The following is a 14,461-nucleotide window of genomic DNA, read 5'->3' on the forward strand; positions in this document are numbered from 1 at the left end:
CTTCTTTCTGCTGCAGGCGTTAGAGTTGAACCCTTTGTGTCTCTCTGGCAAGATGTTCTGCTCCTGAATCAGCAGGGTGGGTCTTGCCTCTAGCCTCTTTGCAGGGAGTTCTGCTGAAGGGTTCCGTGCTGGGCCTGCAGCCTGGGTCGAATGAGGATCCCCGGCCCCGGGTGGTGTCACTCACTCGCCGGGCCTGTGCTCTGGGTGTATTCAGGATCCCGCGGCCCTCGGTTGTCTCACTCACTCGCCGGGCCTGCGCTCTGGGTCTATTCAGGATCCTGTGGCCTGGGTAGTCTCCTTCTTTTTCTTTTTATGTGTTTGGTGCAGGGTCTAACTAGGAAGGTTGGATTCATAGTCTAAGGTACATTTAATTGATCTATAATACGTTATTGATCTTTCATTGATAACTAATATTCACTTTTTTAAGCCTTAGACCTCCTGGAATCTTACACATCCTCAGGGATACAGTATAATATGCTTGGAAGTGTCTCATGAGCTCTAAAGTCCAGCCACTTCCAAAGAGTCTAGGTTTGCATGAGATAAGCTTGAACCTATACCTTCAAAGTCTAAGAGAAAAGGAAAGCACATGGTGCTGAGCCCCAGGACCTGCATGGCTCCCTGCTTCTCCAGTTCATGTTCTTGTCTGTGTCTAGAAGATCCAAGGGAAAGGCTCCCAGCCCTGAGAGCTCAGGCTAAGCTCACTGCTGTGACTCCACAAGAGGTCGCGAGCCTTCCAAGCTGAGCACAGAACCACAGCCCAGATAGCAGGTAGAGATGCAGTGAGTTCCATTGGGTAACACATGAGTTTGGAGGCAACTTTAGTCACTCTGATGACACACATGGCTTGTCCTTGGTCCTGCAAAGGCTTTTCTAATTCTAGCCTGTGCTTGGTTTTGTCATTCAGCCAACTGAAAGTTTGCATCTTGCTCCTTCCTCCTGCAGCAGAAATGTCATCCTCAGCTTCAGAGAAGGGCTCGGTGGGTCTGTCAGTGACTCATCCTTTTCAGAGCTGGGAGGAGCAATGGTCTAACTATGTCACTCAATGCAAACAAGGCTGCTTAGGTGATGGTGAGGAATTACTCAAAGTAGATCTGAATACCTCTTAATTTTTGCAAACTGAGGCTGGCCAAATTTCTCAGCAGATTAAAGCTCCTGTTCAGGCAGATACAGGGGTTGGGAGTTCGATCCCTGGGGCCTGCCATGCTGGCCCTGCCCCTGTGGCGCGAAGAGACAAGAATTGAGACTGGGCGTGGTGGTACCTACCTGCAATTCCAGCACTTGGGAGGCTGTAAACAAGAGGGTCACTCTGAGTCCAGTCCACACTGAGACCCTGTATACCCTGCACACCCTGTTCTAAATACAGAAAAAAAAAAATTGCAGACTGCTCACAACGCAGATCCTGTGGGTACTGTTCACGGACTTTTGGTCCTCCTCCAGGCTCTTGCCTGGTATGGCCTAGGTGTACATCTGTTAGATTAGGGGCACTCAAGACCTCAGACCCAACAGAGAGGAAACAAGAGCCACCCAGAATCAGGATGTCTGCTCAGTGAAGCCTGGAGCTCTGTGTGACTTGCGAATGTCACTTATCTTCAGGGTCCTAGAAACTGGCACTAATAATCTACACCTCTGTAATCCCTTCAGTTTTTTTAGTTTTGTCTTTTATTACATCCTGCTAGAACACAGGCCTGTGATTTTGAGACTTGAAAAAGGTATATGGGAATCCTGCTGAGCCTGAACATCTAAGACGACAGTGACAAAGATTTAAGTAGTGCAGGCCCAACCCCTGCACCTGCCTGCAGCCAGCTGTGCAGGTTGCTTTGAGAAATGCATCTCATCACAGGGTCAGGAGAGAGTGCAAATGTTAGTGTCCTCAAGGAGAATGACTACAACTTATTGCCCAAAGTAGGACATTTCTGAGAGTGAAAGCAGTCACTGAGAATTGTTCAAGGACAGCAAGGATAAACCAGACAGTCCTGGCAAGCCAGGATGGATGGCCCTCCTACCCATCAGATGAAAGAAGAATGGAAGGCATTCTCTCGTTATGTCTGTGACCTTTTCTATGTAGCATTTGGTACAAATATTACACAAGCTATGCCAGACATGTCTGAGTGTCCCATAGAAAAGAGGGAATTGGGAACCCTGCTGTCTTTGATTGCTCCCCTTACAAAACACCCTCCAACTCAAAGGTCACAGGAGGCCCACAGAGCCTCTCAGTGTCTTGGGTTCAGTGTTTCCAGTGTTGCTGACCGAGTCAAGTGGGTGGGGGAGCTGCAAGTGACTCACCATGGAGCCGCTCCACCAAGGCTCAGGTCATAAAGTCCAGATTCACAGGCCTGTCCCGGTGGTGGGGCGGCAAAGCTGATCCCAGCAAGAAGTGGCTCCGCAATGTGGGCGGAGCCCAGCCTCTAACTAAATGTTCCCCCACCCCTGACAGGGTACCCACACCGTAAAGCTCCTCTGGATCTCCATGAGGTGCTACTCACAGGTCCCGCCTGTAAGGAAAGCCACAGAGGACCTCACCTGACAACACGCAGTTGTCTCCCAGAACCTCAGGAGGTGGGGCGGGAACTCTGCCTTGAGTTCTCCAAATCCAGCTCCTTCTCCTTGTCATTTTGTTCCTAATATTGCTTGCAGGAAGGTGGAGCCATGTGACTGGTTCTGGCATAAAATGTGGTCAAGAATAATTGAGGTCTCTCCTAGGATGAGACCTTACACTTCTTGTAAGTAATCCTACTCTCTGCCCCTCTCCCCTCACTCCCAACCACAAGGAATGGGGAGAAAGGACAGGCAGGGCCTGGTTACCCAAGGGAGAGCACACAGCCTTCCCACCCCTCCCCTTCTCACCAACTCATTTTCAACTGTTTTGTTGGGTGTACATCGTTATGCTATGGGTTGAGTGTGATTGCTTCATTACCTCCTCCCAAGGGTCCGGAAATTAAGGTTTGTTCTAAGGATGATGGTACTAGGATGTTCTGTGGACCTTTAAGTGTTAAGGCCTTTTGAGAAGCCCTCAAGGCCTGACAGTGACTGTGGGACTCTGCTCTGATTGAAGACATGGCGGGGTACTCTACACATGCTCCTACCAGAGGCCAATACAATGAGGTTGCCTGGTCTCGGACTTCAAGCCTCCAAAACAACCAGATAATCACATTTTAGATGCTTCAGGTATTTTTTTGTGTGTGTGGGAGCACAGAGCTGCTGAGCATTGGGTTCAGCTGCTGAGGGATTTTTAGTTGCTTGGTACAACCTGTCATGTGTGATACATGGCTCTGGCAATTTTTCAAACCATCTTGAACTGCATCAGTAAAGAGGGTACCCTAATGTCCAATCCCAACAGAATGAGGGTTGCTTACAGGGCTGCAGTGGTATGAGGCAAAGGAACTTGGGCCATGTTTATACCCTCATCCCCTCAAAGCAGTTGGAGGCTTAAACACTCCCCACTTTTCCCAGCTCCATCAGGCGAACTGGAGTGACACCTCCCTGAGGCAGAGTCTACCTTTGGAGAGGAGAATCACACACAATGACCCTGGCACAGCAGTGGCGGCTGTTCTTGACCTTACCCCTGATGATCCTGACCGCATTTTGGATGCCTGGCCAATGTGCTGCACTCTTCTAGTGAGGAAGTGTCTCCACCAGTCCCTCTAGACTGCTCTTCCTTCAGAAGATGCCCTCTGGCTCCTAGCTTTCCTCAGGAGCAAGATACTCAACCCCTCACCTCTAGACATTCACTATCACCCTTGGCCCATGTCCCAACTCTCCTAGCAGGGCCCCCACATTGCCCTGTTCTGAGCCCCAGCCCTCATCTCTCCACTGCTCACCTGGGCAGGAGGCAGCCAGCCCTCGGGGGGCACTCATGGGAGCCAGAGGCAGCCTGGGAGCTTTGCTCTCCAGCCTTTCCTTGGACTTTTCTTCACTTGTCCAGATGGCGAGTGGGTAAACAAGAAGTCCCTGTTCTCCATCAGCATGTCAGCAGCGCCTTGCGCTCAGGCATCTGCCGAGCCAGGGCTATGATCTCCATTTATAGCTTGGCCTGCTCAGGGTGCAGAAATGTGCCCCTGTGTAAACATGTGGTGCACTTCCGGCAGGGTGGACGTGTGGGCAGGGGTGAACACTGTGCCCTTGGGAGCAGGGAGGGAGTGAAAACAGCCCTCTGCTGTGTCAGTCCCAGCCTGCCAGCAGCCCAAGGTCCCTGACACTCGGGGAGACAGCCCCTGCCTGAGCTGCCGACTTTGTGTCTGTACTCAGCACTCTCTGTTCATGCCCCCGGGCCTTGCTTGCTGCTCACTGGCTGCACGACCATGGGCACGTCACATAACCTGAGTGTCAGTTTTCTCAAACCAATAATGGGATGATGCCGGATTCTCTCCTCACCACTAGGGCTTAAAAGAGTATGCATGAAAAGTCTCATACAAGGCCTTCTGGTTGCCAGGATCTTTCTACAAGAGTTAATTCCTCCATCTACCCCCAGTTCACCCTCTGTGGTCCCCAACATGATGTTATCTTTTGTCCCAATAAGAGGCAGGTAGAAACCCATTGACTAAGACTGTCTGTCTTGACAATGTCAGTCCCTGGAGCACGCTCTGTGCCCACTGGGATAAACATCTCCCCCTCCCCCAGTCTTGAACTTTACATTTGTTGGTTTTGAAACTCCAGTAACTGCTGACTCTTTTTGTCTTACTGCCAAGACTCCTGATGAGCTGACTGCCTCTGACATCTGACCTCTGACCTTGGACCCCTCTACCAACCAGCCTTAGCATAACCTCTATTTCTGGGCTCTTGCTTTATGTCAGCTGAATGACTGAGTAAACAAGGGAGTGAAAGGGCAAATGGGTATGGCCACCATGGGAGCCAGGGAGTGACCTATGACCTTCTCTCTGACTCCTGGGCCTTGAATCTTCACACATCTTCCATCATTCCAGGGGTTTGGAGTGATGGAAGGAGTGTCTTAAAAACAAAGAAAACCAAAAAAACAGTTTCTCCAGTTGTAGGTGGAGGTCATGGCTAGCACAAATACCTTGAAAGTCAGAGGATAATTCTACTACTGCTTTGTAGCAGGGAACAGCCAGGGATTGGATTTTGCTCTCCTGATCTGCAGCATCTCCAGGAGCACAGGCCTGGGAGCCAGAGTTCTGGCCACACACCTCGCTCCATTCCTGGGTTTCTCTGTAGCTGCAGGAAGCCAGGGCCAGGGCCCTTGGACGCTGCAAACAGAGGTGTGCTGCAGCGATTGTCTAGCGGCTCGCTAGAATGCAGCTTTGCACTTCCAGGAATTTTGCAACCCTGTCACCATGATGTTGGTGCCTCGAAATAGGCCACGGTGGGAGGACTTACCGTGGGAATTTGCAAATGATCCAAAGCAGGGTTTTTTCTTCTCTGGAGGGTCGGTTGTTTGACATTTGCCAGCATCTCTGAGTTCTTTGGAAATCCAAACTGACAGAGACTTTAACACAAGCCTTAGCTTGCGCCTGTGTAAGCAGAGGCCTCTACTACAGGCTTGGCCTCTTTCACAGAGAGCAGGGAGGACAGTGGGGGTGGTGTCATGTGAAGGAGTATGCAGAGCAACACCCCAGCCAGGCAGCACCATGCAGTTCCCTTCCTGAAGGACAAAGTTGGCCTTGCTGTTGCTCTGCTTCAAAACCTTTGACGGCCCTCTGTTGCTTTCATAAAACAGTCAAACCCTAACTTCCCTCCTTACCTTATCCAACCTGCCCCGTTCTGCTCCTTCCTGGACCACAGCCTCTCCAGTCATGAATTCTGAGGCTGTTTTCCAGACACAGTACCCTGCACACCTCTGGAAATGCCCCACTCGCTGCCCATGCCCTGTCCACAGAATAACAGTACCTTTGCTTTTTGAGACAGTTGAGTCCATCGTTTGGAGTCAGGGTCTGCGATTCACGCAGGGCAGACAGCACAGGCAGCCTGGTAGAAGGCATCGCTTAAGGACGGGGCTCTGGAGGCAGAGCTCCTCCTACAGGGCACACTCAGCTACCACAAAGCTGCCTGCGACCCCCAGGGAGTTACTCAACATCGAGGAGTCTCAGCTTTCTCATCTGCAAAGTGGAAGCCCAAGTAGTACTATCTCATAGGGCTACTTTGTGGATTAAATGCCAAAGGCTCAGCATGTATCCGGGGCAGAGTTAATGTCCCAGGAGAATCTGCTGATCACACGGCCCCGGCACCCCCATTCTCCACCCTGAATCACCACCTCCAGTGGCTCCCATGGTCAGTGCAAGCACAAGTGCATCTCGAGCCTTGCACCCCTTTGGGTGCTTCAGCCCTCAGTGGAAACATCCTTAGATCAGGAGTGACCTGAGGAACCAGTCGGTACCACTCTGCCCCATTCTCCTGTACTGAGAGGAGTGCCACTGAGCACTCTTGCAGCCACATTAACAGTTCTGACTGTCTAAGTCCCCAGTAAGAACCCCACACTACCGCCAGATAAATAAGCTAGTAACCATGCACAAAGCAGTGCCTGTGGACCATACAGAGGCGGAAGGAACCCTCCACTGGCGAGATGCTCTGGGCGCTTCTCCCTTGCAGTGCCCCACCTCAGGGCCTAAGTCACTCCCTGAGCAAATCTAGAAAGAAGCTGTGTGTTTTCTAGGCTGGCTGCTCAGGGGGCCTGGGCCTTTGTGCCGCAGACCTTGGCAGGGGCAGCAGGATCCCTGGGGACCTGATGGGAGAAGGATAATCTGCTACAGAGTAGATGTGCTGTGTGCATGAGAAACTGTTCGCACTGCTGTACTGTGGTAATGTTGCAGCCCCCTTGAGCTCCAGTGCCGGGCATGTGACAGCCCCTCTCTTTGGCCTGCCAGCTCTTACCCTGATGTAACTCATTGCTCAACACTCTGAGACCCCAAACAGTATGACCTCAGACTTATCCACACATTAGAGGTAGGAAACATAAGAGGGAGGGTCTACCAGTGTCTGTGGGCAGTACAAGGCCCAGGGCGGGACACACTTCTGCAGGGGGTTCGGAGGACGCCATCTGATCATCTGATCCTGCACGTGTTACCAGATGCCTGCCTGGTAGACCTGATTGGTGGGAGACAGAGTGGGTCTGAGAGACAGTAGTGATTGGGTGAAGTCGGCTTTCCAATCAACGTGGAGGCTTTTTTTTTTTTCCTCTTTCTTTTTTGGTACTGGGGATGGCACTCAGAACCTTACACTTGGTAAGCAGGTACTTATAGCCCTGAGCTATCTTACCTGTTATGCCTGGGACCCTTTTTCAAGCTGGAAGAGAGAGTTTTTCTCTGGGAGCAAGAGCATTAGGAAACTCTTCATGTCTGTCGTCTCAGAGGCACAAGCCACAGTGCCCCAAGCATTAGCAGCCAGAGTGAGTTCCTGGGGCACATGAGATGCCTTGGGGATCTCAAAGACAGTTGGGGGCTTGGGGGGGAGAGAAGCTCCTCCTGGAACATAGATAGGCTCAACCCAGGAGGGACCACAGGCCTTTGCTCTACTGGGATGGGACATGTACCCAGGGTAGCCGTCAGCCTTAGAGAGCTAAGACTGTGCTGGCTCCCAGGCACAGCATCGCTCAAACTCTCCTCTGCCATTGACTGACCAAGCCATGGGCCTGGGGCTCCGTGTCCACCTGGTGCAAGGGGCTTCCCATGCAGCATCCAGAGTGCGCTTGCCAAGAAGGTCCCTGGCTGAATGGACAAGAGCTGTGTGTCAGTCTCAGGCCCCTGGTGACTGCAGCCCACCGACTCACCTTGGGGGCCTCTCCAGGGTGGACAGCCATCATCGCACAGCCCAAAGTGCCCCTGGAGAGAACACTGATTTCCTGGGTGAAAGGAGCCATGGCCCTCAACGCCACCCACAGCCAAGGGTCTGGCCCTGTTGACTGAGTTTCTTGGTTACATACAGAGGGGACATTTCCAGATAGCTGCTTCCTGCCCAGCCTCCCAGGATCACTGGTCACTCTTCGCATTTGAGGACAATGCTACTCCTGAAGCAGGAAGGCTCAGCCTCCGACCTGGGAGGGAAGGCAAAGCTTTCCCATACTTCTCGCAGGGAGGCCAGCAGCCGCTTGGGCTTGTGGCCAAGAGCGGGGAGCCAGGCTTCTACCTGCTATCACTCATCGATCTTGTGACTCTAGGCAAGTTCCTCCCAGCCTGGGCTTCACATTCCCCCTTCTTCAGAAGTGTGGGGCTTGGATCTGGTGATTGCTCCAGCCCTTTCCTGTTCTTCTTCACTCAACTTCCAAACTGCTCACTATCCTGAGGCCTGGCCTGATCTGCAATGGGTATGAGGTGGGAGGGACTACTGTTTGTAGGAAGAACTTTTGTAGAAGAACTTTTTCTCTGTTCTTCCTGCCTGCTTTGTAGGAAGAACTTTTGTAGAAGAACTTTTTCTCTGTTCTTCCATTACCACACTCAACACAGACCTATGAGACCCCAAAATGTGTGGGGTCTTTCCCTGGCCTCAAGCAAGCAGCTCCACAGTGTAGACACCAACCATGCCCTCTACTTCCCCTCAGTTTTGACACTGATGATGAGGAGAGCCAGCCCTCAGGGTGCGGCTCAGTCCCAAGACATCACCTGTCCCCTACACACGCCAGTCATGGGCTGCGGGGTCTTTCACCCTTGCGTACGCCCTGCAGCTCACTCAGCCTTCAGGTTTCACTTGCCAAAATAGCCCACAGAATCCATAGCAATAGGTTAGTTTCCCTGGATTGTGATAAAGGACACTGTCACTGATGCAGATGCCAAGAAAAGGGGTCAAGACCAACTATACATTTCACCAGACCACTGCAAAGCCTCCTCGAGTTCTCCGCAGAATTGCAAGTCCACTGAGTCCACAGAAAGCCTTCCTGGGAATGTTAATACATGACACATTTGGTTGTCATTAATTCATTGAACAAAAACATATTTAAGGTTTAATATTTGGATTTAATCATGAACCAGACACACCAACCCTTTCCTCGTGGAGTGTAGTATAGAAGATGGCTAGTCAACCGCAGGTGCAAGGCAGATGGCTTGTCAGACGTGATAACGCCAAAGCAAGCCGGGTGTGGTGAGGGCACAGGCAGGGAGATGGTGACTCTAAACACAGTGTCCAGGATAGGCCTCCCTGCCAGAGTGACTGCTGGTAAAGTCAGAGCCTCCACCATACAGGCAGTGCTGGGGCCCAGAGCCCTAGGGACCTGGAACAACAGGAAAGCATTTGGCAGAAGCTCTGGGCAGAGGATGACAGAGGCTGTGGGAGGTAGGCGGCGAGGGCTGTTTTAGCAGTACACAGAGCTGCTTGCCCTTCCGCATTCCCCCCCCCACCCCCGGGGAAGGCTGCGGTGCAGGAGCTGGGTCTTCTCCAGCTCCCTCGCAGGAGGGTGGCTTCCCCCAGGGCTTGCCTACAGCAGGACCACAGGGCTGGCCCTCCTGGTGTCCTGCACTGGGCAGGAGCTCTAGACTGCCTCCCCAGCCAGCCCCTCCTTGTGTCTTGGCTGTCCTGGAGACAGGCAGGAGAACTGAAGGGACGTGGTGGCACCCCAAGCCCTGGTCATTTTCAGGACAGCACCAGGCCATAGCCAAAGAAACAAAGTCCTGTGAAGAGAGAACAAGAAGTGTGTGAGGCTGGCCTGTTGGGTGGCTGCTGGGCTTCCTATGAAGGTGTGCCCTCTGTCCCTTCCCTGTGTGGCAAGTCCAGATGAGTGGAGCTTTGGCTCTGCTCAGATGCATTTTCAGCACCTCTGTCTGGAATTTTCCATTTAGCCTCTCATTCGTATTTGCTCTATGTGGCCTTGTGGCCCCTGCCCCTTAATGCCTCAGGCTTTAGAGTGAGGGGCTGAGGGCCAGGCACAGCAGTGAGGAAGGTCTGAGGCCACAGGGCTCTGGTGTCTCTCCCTGAGCCACTGCAAGGATATTTCCTCATTTCTTGCTTGACATTCCTCTCTTCTCCCAACCCCCACAAGCCCCATGTACCCCTGATCATGCACACCACACACCCCCTCTTTCCTCTCTCAAGACTTCAGCCTAGTCCATTCCTGGTTGGCTGCATCCCACTGCGTTGTCCAAAAGTGGCCACAACTCACTTTTCTCCTACATGGGAGAGCCATGAATAGGGGACTGGGAAGAGATCTGAGAGCAGGAATTTGGGGAAAGGAAAGGCAAACACAGCAGATTAATCCAAAGGCCATATCCCAAGGCAATGTCACTGCTGCTCCTCGGGTGATGGCATTGGGCTATGCCAGCCCTAAAGGAAGGGGTGACTGAGGGAGGGGCATGTGGGTTCTTCCGGTGGGTCTCACATGACTGAATCCCCTTCCCCCCAGCCCAGGGATCCCACATCTCCCACCATCCCCCAGCTTTCCTGACCACCCCTTATCTGTGAGCTGGTGTCCCCCACAGTGTGGCCTCAGCACCTCCCACCCTACTCTCTCCGAGGTCCCTGTGAGGAACACTGGATGATTCGGCCTCCGTAAGGGCTTTAAAAATAGACTGTGGATCCCCTGGAAAAAAAAAAGGCCTGGGCTAAAAATAGCTCTCAGCATCTAGGGGAGAAAAAAAGAAACTGCAGCAAAATTCAGCTAGAGCAGTGACTTTCCTGTCTCTGATGTTCCGGGTCACTCACAGCAGCACAGGAGAGGGGGGAGAGGGGAGGGTGTGGGGGTCCTTCAAGGACAGGGAATGGATCCCAGGGGCTGTCTGTGGCCTCACCAGTCTATCTTCCCTGGATTCCAGTACTGCAGCTTCCTGATCCAAGCTCCCAGGCAGTATCAGCAACCAGCAGGGAACAGCAGATGCCTGGGTGGCAATGGAGCCACAAGGAGGAAGGGGTAGAGGGGAGCTGGGGGCGCTAGGCATCCCATGGTGTCCCCAGGTGGGCCCCCAGGGCAGCTACAGTGCTGGGTCCAGATGCAAGGCTGGCCAGGAGGCCAGGGAGCTGCTGTACAGCCGGGCTAGGTTCCTGTACCAGGCAGAGGTTTGGAAATCAAACCACTGGAGGGTCGGCATTTATACCCAGGACTTGAGTGTGGGGTCGGGAGACACCCTGTGGCCTCTGGTGGGAGACCTGTGGCCAGCAGCGAAGAGAGCCATCTGGGAGACACAAGGCATGAGGATTTGGCTTTGCTTTTCGAAAAAGCCTCAGTGAATGTGCTTGGGAGCAAGCCAACAGATTGTGAACACACACACACACAGATGCAACACATGTGCACACACACACACACCCATTCACAAGCATACATCCACACATGCACAGAGATGTGCACCTGTGCCCATGTACCCATATCCATGTGTGCTCACACGTGCACACACAGGTTTAGATATGCGTATGCATGTGTGTGTATATATGCACAAATATGCACACATATGCACATGTGCAGACTCAGTCACATGGATACATATACATCCATGTATACATGCACACTACACGTGCACACACACTTTTTCATTTATAACCATAAAAGATGGCATCTGCCCTCGTGCTTGTGTGAAAAGTATCCCTATGAGCTGGAGAAACCTCAGGCTGTGGGGGGCAGAAAGGCCCCATCTGGGCTGAGTGGTCCTGGCCCTGCTGGGCACACACAGCGGTGCAGTCGTGGGAGGAGGCTGGCAGCTACCCTGAGGGTGATGAGGGGAGGCTTCTTAGGAAGGTTCAGCACACTCAGCACTGCGCCAGCGATGTCTCACAGTTGATACTGTGTTCCTCTCATGGCCATGGAGTTGTGTGCTCATGTGGACATGAAGACACAACGCGCGTGGCCTGAGGACAGGTTTCTTGCCTGGATCAAGGTTCACAGCGCACACGCGGCTCACCACAGATCCCAGGTCCAGATGTTGCCTAGACTCCTTCCTGTCTCTCCCAAATCAGCGGATGGCCAACTCTTCCGCCAAGAAAGGCAGAAAGAGGTCCCCAGTGACTGGGATCCAACTTCCTCTCAGGTAAGTAGGGAGACTGAGCCCCTTCCCAAGCTCGCGCATGCTGAGGGCAGCCCGTTCACGCTGCAGAGCAGGACGCCCCAGCTGCAGGGCGAAGTCCGCAGGTGCACCGGGGTGCAGGTGCTGGCTTTGCAAGTCCAGGGCCTCTGGCCTGACTATTTTGTATCCTTAACCTCCAGGTCTACCCACTGGGTCTTTATCCCCACCCCAGGGAGCGTGACCCTCCTAGGGGTTCATTGAGTCTCAGAGCTGCCCGGTGCCCCCGGCCAGCATCCCACCCACGACTCCCAGGGTGGCACACGCTGCGTTTAAGCTTGCAGGGTCATCCTGCGCGAGCTGCCTCTCTCTCCCCTCTCCTCTGCCCCTCTACCCCTCTGCCCCGGCTCTGTCTGCAAGGCGGCTGAGTGTCTCCTGAATGTTTCTCACTCATGCACTGCCTGATGGGATTGATGCGAAACACTCTGAGAAGCGAGGAAAACCAAACGCCCGGGGGGATAAACTGTCTTCTTCCCACCACGCCTGCGTTTCCGTGGCTTTTGGGCCCCACCAGGTCTCAGCGTTGCAACGGTCTTCGCACGCAGCCGCGCTGCAGCCTGTCTCAAAGGCCTGGCCTCCTGGTCCGCAGTACTTTTCCTCTTCACTACTCTCCGAGCTGCAGCGAAATAGCCCTGGCGCCCCCTAGTGGCCACAGACTCTCAGTGCTGACCGGGGATGCCTGCGGTAACTGGCCAAGAGTTTAGTTACAACCACTTTCCTTTTTTCCTTGGAGATTTAATACGCTTGCATCTAAGGCATTGACTGTTGCCTAACGAGCTCAGAAAATTCCAACTATTACAGAGATCGCTGTGCTAAATTTGAACGACGACCGGAGGTCCTCGTCTTCCAGGATGGTGGCACATAGGGTAGCCCCAGTTCTGCAGGGTGGGCAGGGGCACTGCCTGGGTGCACAGGTTTGGCCCTTCTCACACCGATTTCTCAGGAACTCCAGGGCTGGGTCCAGGGTCTCTGATCCGTGGTGAGGAATGGGAGGACTCCCCAGGCCACGCATCCCGGTGATTGTGCTTCTACTAACCTCCGGAAACCTGGCTGGATGACGGAAAATCCAACCGAAGGACACTGAAAGGCAGCTCCCCTTTATTCCATTCAGCAGCAATAGCCATAACAACACTGCACAGCTGGAATGAAGAGCAGCTTCTCAAGAACCAGCCTGAGCAGCCCTCGCTCTTCCCAAGGGCATTTGCCTTCCTTCTCAGCAAAACCCAGCTTGCAGGGGAAAAAATAAAAATGAGAAGCTGGAAGGACTGTGTAGCAGTGAGCTCCATGCTGGCGGAGCCTGCCCAGAGTAGCAGGCCCAGGAAATGGGCGTCGAGTGCAGGGCTGTGGGCAAAGGACGTGTCAGCACTGGTTCCACCGTTCTCACTGCCCGCTGCTCTGACAGAGTGTCCGCTGCTTTTAACACTGCTGATTGGTTGGGCTTATTGGGTCTAAGAGCCCAACCCAAGCCCCAGCAATTGTTCATTTTGTGCTATGGGGCTATCTTTTCCTGCCCACAGCTCTGAGCTACCTTTCTAGCTCTTGTTCACGGGTCTCATAAATCACTGTCACCCAGGTTGGTTTAAATGTGTGGTCCTGCTGCCTCGGCCTCCTTCGATGCTGGGATTGCTGGCACGTACCACCACTCCTGGATTCAGTCTAGCTTTATTTTTTAAAATGCATACATGAAGGAAGGGTACCATTTAATGTGCTCCAAACTGAAGCACAGCGTCACAGTGTGACCTGCAAGCCACAATGTCGGAGCACGAACTGAATATGCAGTATCTATTGCACAATGTACCTTGGAGATCGCTTCATTTAACTCCTTACTTGGCAGAGGGAAAACTGAGGCCCAGACGAAAAGACTTGCACTGAACAGAGAAAGGCTAGAAACAAGGTCAGCTCTGCATGCATCCTCTCCCTGCTCCAGGCCCAGTTGCCAAGTAGAAATCCTAAGTACTCCAGGCAGATCCTAGGTTCCTAGGGTTCTGGAAAATCTCTGTGACTAACTGGTGTGTCTGGACTAGAAAATCATTTCTCCAGACAACAACACCTGATCTCTATCATTATCTCCTGATCGCTATGCACAATTCTCTCCACAGGGAACAAACTGGGCCAAAGTCCCAAGGTATCAGGAGACTGGGGACACCGTTAGGCAAAGGGCCCCAGAGGACTGGGGACCTTGATGTCTCAGCTATTCCCACAACTGCACATGTGTCTAAAGAAGCCTGTTTCCCATTGCACATGACACTCTGGGATGTCCCATTTGTCACTGAACATCCGCCACAGCTCTCTGGCAGGAAAAGATAGCCCCATAGCAGAGGTAGGGCAGTTTGCTAGGCTGGCCCTGCAGAGATTTGCACATGGTCTTTGCTTCCCAGAGGCCCAAAACTAACCCAAGGACATTTCTGGTAGAATTAGAGCACTAGTGACTCCCTCTGGTGGTGACTGTCAGAAAGTGAGAGCCGATCTGATGGTGGAGAAGGTAGAAAGGGACCTGCAAAACAGGCCAGGGTAAAGCTGACATGTGTGTCCCAGAGATT

Source organism: Octodon degus, unplaced genomic scaffold (genome assembly GCF_000260255.1).
Source record: "Octodon degus isolate 3935 unplaced genomic scaffold, OctDeg1.0 scaffold00178, whole genome shotgun sequence".
NCBI lineage: Eukaryota > Metazoa > Chordata > Mammalia > Rodentia > Octodontidae > Octodon > Octodon degus.